Raw genomic sequence first — 6,974 nt, 5'->3', positions numbered from 1 at the left:
AAATGCACTTATCCTTTCCTCAGCAAGAGCTCCTCCGAATAAGAGCCACTGAGGGGAAGCATCAGTGGTAAGTTTACGAGCTGTGCTGCAGAGCATCTCTTCCTCTCGGTCTGGAGCTCTCCGGGATGCAGTGCAGAGTGCCAGGTCTCCGCAGCACAGACAATCTGCTGAACAGTGTGAGGCGTGTCTGATCCAGCGAGCCGGGACGCCTCCACCCGCTGACTCTGGGTTATTGTATCAGTCCTCTCCCTGGTCTCTCCGTGTCCTGCGGTGCTCTCCCGTTACACCTGCTGCTGACACCTGTACAGCAGCACCTCTGCACCTCCCGTGGGGAGGACTGACAGGTGCTCTGACCCGCTCTGTCCTTCCCTTTGGGTTTGGGTGATCATGTGACCTTATTATATTATACTCTTGGTCCTTTTGCTTTTTAAATTGCACTGAACCCGAGAACAACAGCAAATACAGGCAACAATAATGCACTGTGATGTCACTACAAAGCTCTGTACTGTATGTGTGTATACATATATATATATATATATATACATATATATATATATATATATATATATATATATATATATATATATATACATACATACATATATATCACTCCCTGTCATTACAAAAACTACAGCACTGCAACAGCGATGGCTTCGCACGCTTCTCTGTCCAACATCACATCAGTGTATTGTGTTTACTGAGTAAGTTGCATAGCTGACAGTGTTACATGAGATCCATTTCCATAGCTGCATATTTCTCCTGTTCTGTTCTGCATATTTATTGTGCTGTTTCAGGGTAGGTGCTACCCTGCCCACGTGACCCACTTTGAACCAACAACCGTTTGGGTTATGAGCCCATTTGTTAGAAATATAAGACACAATTAAACCTTATGTACCCAACCATAATTACATGAAAGCCTACATATTTAAAAACATGGCTGTGTGTTGTGTTAGGACAGACGCACACATATAGGAAAGCTCACTAGCGTTAAGAGGCACCTCTTCTGCACAGAGGTCCTGCGAAGCTGATCAGAGGCTGTCTAAAGACAGAGCCTGGCACTGTCATTTATTCCTTCAGTAACATAACCATTTTCATATCTTTTAAATCCTCCCTTCACGATTGGCAATGTGCTCACGAGCATGGAGTACTCCACAGTACTTTCAGATTTCAGCGCTGTGTGGTGCATCGCAAACCCTCAGAGAACCAATTACTTCTCTTCACTCACACAGCAACACAAAGCATTTATTTGCATTTAAACCACCTCAGACTTTAGGATTTAAAGCACAGAAATGATACCATCGTTACTCATACAGTACACTACACAACACATAACTACAACTATTGTGTTTCAAAATAAAAATGAATTTCCCAGTGAGGGGTTTTACACTGTCCCAGCTCACACCTTTCTGACAGAATGCAAAACAATATATTATGATATTTACTTGATAAAAGTGACTAAAGATTATATTCAGCCTGTGGGCAGCTCATTCCTGTGTGCATGTGTGTGCTGTATGCAGGTGCAGACGCCCGCCTGTATGTGTTATAGTAGCAGCAGCAGTGCTGCGGCTGCTCCCTGCTGCTCCGTACTGCGCAGCTGTGGCAGAGTGAGAGTCCTGTGGTGGTGTCTGGCCTTGCCGCCACTGTCTGGACAAAGGGGAACAGAAATGACATCCTATTAACCACACCCGCCCCAGAGAGAGATAGATCATTACTCTTCTTCTGCTGCCCCCCCCCCCCCACCCCCCACCCCATGGCCTGGAGCAGGACACCTCACTCCCTCCCATCTCCTCCCAAACATGGCTGCCAGAATGTGCCGGAAACCCTGAGCAGGAGCGCGGAGCTCAGAGTGAAAATAGAACAAAAAAACGCAGCCTGGCCAGAGGCAGCAGACTTTCCATAACAAAACCCATGACCTTTTCTCTGTCTTCCTGTCTGTTTTTTCTTTTTTTGGATAAATCTGTAAGACCTTTGGAGTCTTGTTCCAGATTTAATGGCTCCGCTTTTGGCTTGAGGTGTCTGAGTAAATTTGGAGAATGTAGTTTGAAATGACTTTCAGTGAACTTCTGAGAGAAAAGTACATTCCCAAGCCCTGCCTGACTGTCTGCCATCAGCAGTATTCTCATTAAGGCCTGAGTCACTGTCCGTGTGGGGTCTGTGTTAGCGAGCTGTCTGTGAATCCACAGAGTGATCCGTCATCATGCTGAAAGGCATAAACACTCAAAACATTACAAGAGAAACTATTTTCCAGAACTACACAGGGATCCAATTACCCAATAACCCACAAAGTGTGATTGAATTTAGACTGTACAAAATGGCACTGTAAGATAACTATCAATTTCAAATGCTGTATATGCGTTTGGAGAGTCTGACTAACTTGCTTAATAAACAGCCCAAAAATTACACAACAGTCATAAAATCATACTAACATGCAGTACCTAGCTGCATGACTATCTAGAAAGCTGCCATTCCCTTGCCCACAACTAAGCTCATATTAACAAGTTATCATGTTATATGTTACCCATCAGTTTAGACAGTGATAAACTGAACCTATCTTGCTATCTACAGGTTTCATGAATACCTTAACTTATGACTGAATAAAATTTACAGTCATAATTTTTCCCTTCTCCATAAATATTTGTCATGCACACAGGACTCACAAAATGCAGGTGCTTCACCACAGTTGGGCCAGCAGGCATGCTGAACAGCACAGGTAGTCCTGTTCTTCGGGACATAGTTGAATTTTGTATCATTCAGGACGTACATACAACATCTTCCCACACAGTCCCATTCCAAATTACTCCACTAATTACAAGACTTTGCTGAATCCCTGGCTCAGCCTTGTACTTATGACCCTGTTGACACAGCTTTATTTGTGGTATACTGAATAACGTGGGTTTCCACCAGCTCCTCTCCCCAAATGTTTACAGGTGTTACACTGAGGATCTGGTGACGCATATGTCCTTACTTTCTGGAGTTGCTAACTGTGCATTAGACTCCTCTCACTGTGACATCCTCTGCCCTCCTACGGGAGCATTGGAGTGTAGCGTGCACACCCACCCCAGCCATGACTACTTTTTAACACTACAAGTCCCACAATGCACCAGGATGCAGATGCCAAACAGAGCATAGGCACATCTCCCTGATGTCATGAGAGTGACTCATAGGTGCCTATTCACTTTGTCTTTGCTTCCAATCACCCTATCACATTGGACAGTGCAACAGCCACAGAACTGGGAAAAGCTGGTTTAACCAGATTTTTAACAGCACCTTTAAAAACACACACATCTGATAGTTTGAGTTTCTGTGCTTCATTATGAGTGAAAAATACATGAAGAAAAGGAGGCAATTTGGGTTAAGCACTTTTCCCAATGGTACAACAGCAGGGCTTCACCAGGAAACTGAACCTGTTCAGTTCATCTAACTAGAGTTAGATGCCCTATTTAACCTCTGAAATTGCTACACTAAACCATTAATAATAAGAACTACCTAACTGCCTGTCAGGGCTCCGCCCCCCTAGCTGTGGTGTTTTTGTTTTTTCCCTGTCCATGTGCTTTTTGTTTTTCCTTGTGTTCCAGCCCCGCCTCGCTCCCCGCCTGGTCCCCGCCCTCCTGATTGCCCCATTACCTTCACCTGCCTGCCTGCCCACCTGCATCCCATCTCCTCATCAGCCCAGCCCTATTTCTACCCTGCTTGTTCCTGGCTTGTTTGCCAGTTCGTCTCAGCGTTTTCGTACCTGTTTCGTTCCTGCAGTTTTTTTGGATTTCTGTATTCTCCGTGCCTGACTCTGCCTGCCCTTCGTCTTCGTTTCCTGCCTGCCGTTTTGTCCCTTTGCCTGATCGTTTGCCTGCCCGGTTCCTGATCCTGCCTGCTTCTGTTATTGACCCTGTTTTTGTCCACGGACTGCCTTCCGGCTTTCGACCCTGCCTGCTTTTGGTTTCGCTACATTCCTGCCGTCATTAATAACCCCACCTCAACCTGCAGCTCTCTTGGTCTGCGACTGAGTCCCTGCCTGAGTCCTTACACTGCCATACATATAGTTTCAATTTAATTTGAAATACAATAGATCTTTACAAATCAAATGTGTATAAAAATAACAAATATACTCACAACACAAGATTGACTCACTTGGCAGTGATAAGCTAATTGTTACTGGTTCCCACTCCCAAGATGGCTGACTTAGAAGGACAATCTCTATCACTATCTTGACATGCCAACAGAACTCAAGAGTGCTCCCTTTAAAGGGTGTAGAAAAACATTCTAAACAGTCATGAGACACATGTTCACAGCTTCCCCTGTGCTGAACAACTTCCTTCCAATATGAGAGGAGGAAGAGGGGGACTCTCCGAGGAAGAGTCTGTTCCTTCTTTGCCATACCACGTCTCACTCTTTTCGTCACTTCTGTCCACTGCTTCCTGTCTACTCCTTCCTGTCCACTGCTTCCTGTACATCCTGTCCTTTCCTGTCCTCCCTGCCTACTCCTTCCTGTCTGCTGCTTCCTGTCCACTCCTTCCTGGCTGGTGTCCTTGTCACCCTCCCTTTGACTCAGAGACCACTGTCTCTGACCATCCTGTCCGCCCAGCCTTCCCTGGACGAGTCCCATCTCAGGTGACCCAACCTGCCTCCAAGCATTCACAGGTGAGCTGCCTTCCTCCGTCCACCATCATAACGGCCAGGCGGGGCTACAGCAAGGGCTGGAGTCCTACAGTAATTCATCTCACCATCTTCACTGTAGACCTCTATTCTCCTGATGGTGAACTGCTCTGTAACCAGTCATGACAGCAGGACACTGTTTTTGTTGGAATACTCACTCCCAGTTTTTTTTATCTGCTGGGACATGTAGCAGGATTGTAAGAGTCAAATATTCCTTTAAGTATGTTTCATATTTTGTATTTAACCAGACCATAGCCACTCAGAGTCTCTCTGGATAGTAGTGTCTATCAAACATTAGGTAGGAAAAACACTTCCTAGTATTTGGCCTTGTGATTTTCCATGAGTGGGAACTGAACTACTGCCTGTTGACCACTGGACACACCAGAGTGTGTACTGTATAAGTGCAAACAACAAAAAACAACTATTCACGGGGAAATACAAAAGCATCATCCTTAGCAGAGCGCTGTTACATAACAAAGCATAACAGATCGTATGTGTTGTGGGTTCGAAACATACGGGTGCTCTACGCTCAAGCAGCACTTAATTCAGAGTGCATTGCGTCGGCATGTAGCCCGTATTATGAAATCTGGCCGCTGATCGCCACCTCCTCCGCCCCCTGCCTGCTCGCGCTGACTCCACATGGAGCGCGCGGGCGGGCTGTTTCATCTCGCGACCCGCACCGCATCACTGACTCACTCGCGCGCTCATCATTGGCCGTCTGGCCGCTGACGGATCAAATGCAGCCCGCTATACAATCAGTAACTTCTGCACTTCAGCTTAAGTTCTTTGGTTATTGTACTAAGTAGTAGCATTTAATAAAATCTGAAAACATTTTTACTACCTACTAAAGTATTCCTTCCGCGATCCTACCGTAGTTTCAAAATGGATCCGTATTCTGTGTACAGTGAAGTGTATTCTCACTTCAATTACTTGCATAATAATAATAATAATAATAATAATAATAATAATAAGATGGCAGTAAATGTCCACGTTACATTCACATGATTTTTATACCATTCTCTATGGTATTTTTATCTGCGAGCAACACTACGGGCCCTGACTTGTGCTTTTCGCGTTTTTCCGGTGTTTTCCCCCCATATGGCTATAGGCTGCTCCTCGTTGCTTGCCTGCTCGTTGGCCCCTCAGCGCAGGGATTGCACCGGATTGCGTCTCCCTGTATAGCACAGTCAGTACGCTTCCTCCTACAGCCGTACGCCAACCAGTCTCCTACGACATCGCACATGAATGGCCTTATGCACAGCACTGACAGCAAAATAACATGACAGTGAACACGATTTCATTAATCCCAGATGCATTAAACCAGACGCTTTAACATGCACAGATATAACCATTATTATCTACGCGCATTTATAATCCAGTCAAATCATTAGATCCGTTCTACCACACTCAGTACATAGCCATTAGCCTATTGAAAGATAACAATGAAGTTTAAACCTGCGACGAGATATAATATCAATGACGAAAATCAGAGGAGTTCGGTTTAGACGAAAATACAACATTCAAAAACAACACACACACACACACAGGCGACATTTACAGTGCAATAAAACCAAATTCGTTTTCATCGCATCCACACTTAACTGAAATAACATGACCAGAGAAACAGGCTTCGCCGTATCACTACCCTGCTCATTACAGTGACAAATAATGATTTACCAGATGGATAAAGAAATAAATACCCGTTGATGTTTGCCGATGGAGGTCTGGTTGCTTCTCTAAGCACTGGGCGCTGCGCTGATCTCAGCCCCCGTCTGGAGTGGGTCGGATTGCGGTATCATTAGAATGAACGGCCTCTGCATTGCCGTTCCGTTGTCATCACTAACACGGGAAACGGCGAGGACCTTCCCCTGGAGGCGAGTCGTGGTCCAGGCGCCCCGTAGTCACGCTCATCTCTTCGGGAAGAAGGACACGCCTCTACGCCCACCCCATGGCTTGCGTGGTTGGTCAGGTCCGAAATTTCTCCCACAGATTTTACACACACCCGCCTTAACCTCCGCCCAGCGATCGCGCCTTCCTGATCTCCCGCTAGCCGCTATGCTGGTGCGCGCATGTTGGGATGCGCACTAATACACTACAATTTAAGAACATAATATACGCCTAATTTCTTCATTTTTACTCGTAATGGTGTGTCTTTTGAGAAATATAATTTTATTATTTTGAAGGTTATAATAAACTACATGGGGATTTATTTTCATTTGTTCAAAAAAAAAAAAAAACATGTATTAAACAATACGAACAAGAAAACTTTATTCATTTATTTATTTAGGATTTTTGTTCCAGCCATATTCACACAAGTGGGGGAA

At 45.1% G+C, this 6,974-nt stretch overlaps 1 protein-coding gene across 1 annotated transcript in view; it reads right to left on the bottom strand.

Moving 5' to 3' along the window:
* LOC118774045 (E3 ubiquitin-protein ligase pellino homolog 1-like) overlaps positions 1-6,611 on the bottom strand; it is a 19,250-nt gene extending 12,639 nt beyond the window's left edge. The window contains exon 1 of the mRNA XM_036523155.1: positions 6,351-6,611. The gene's annotated coding sequence lies outside the window, so the exon portion shown is untranslated. The remainder of the gene's footprint in view (positions 1-6,350) is intronic.
* Between the last annotated feature and the right edge of the window lie 363 nt (positions 6,612-6,974).

This window comes from Megalops cyprinoides, chromosome 3, assembly GCF_013368585.1.
Source record: "Megalops cyprinoides isolate fMegCyp1 chromosome 3, fMegCyp1.pri, whole genome shotgun sequence".
NCBI lineage: Eukaryota > Metazoa > Chordata > Actinopteri > Elopiformes > Megalopidae > Megalops > Megalops cyprinoides.
The sequence above is the reverse complement of the archived record's forward strand: the minus strand, read 5'-3'. Positions and strand labels throughout refer to the sequence as shown.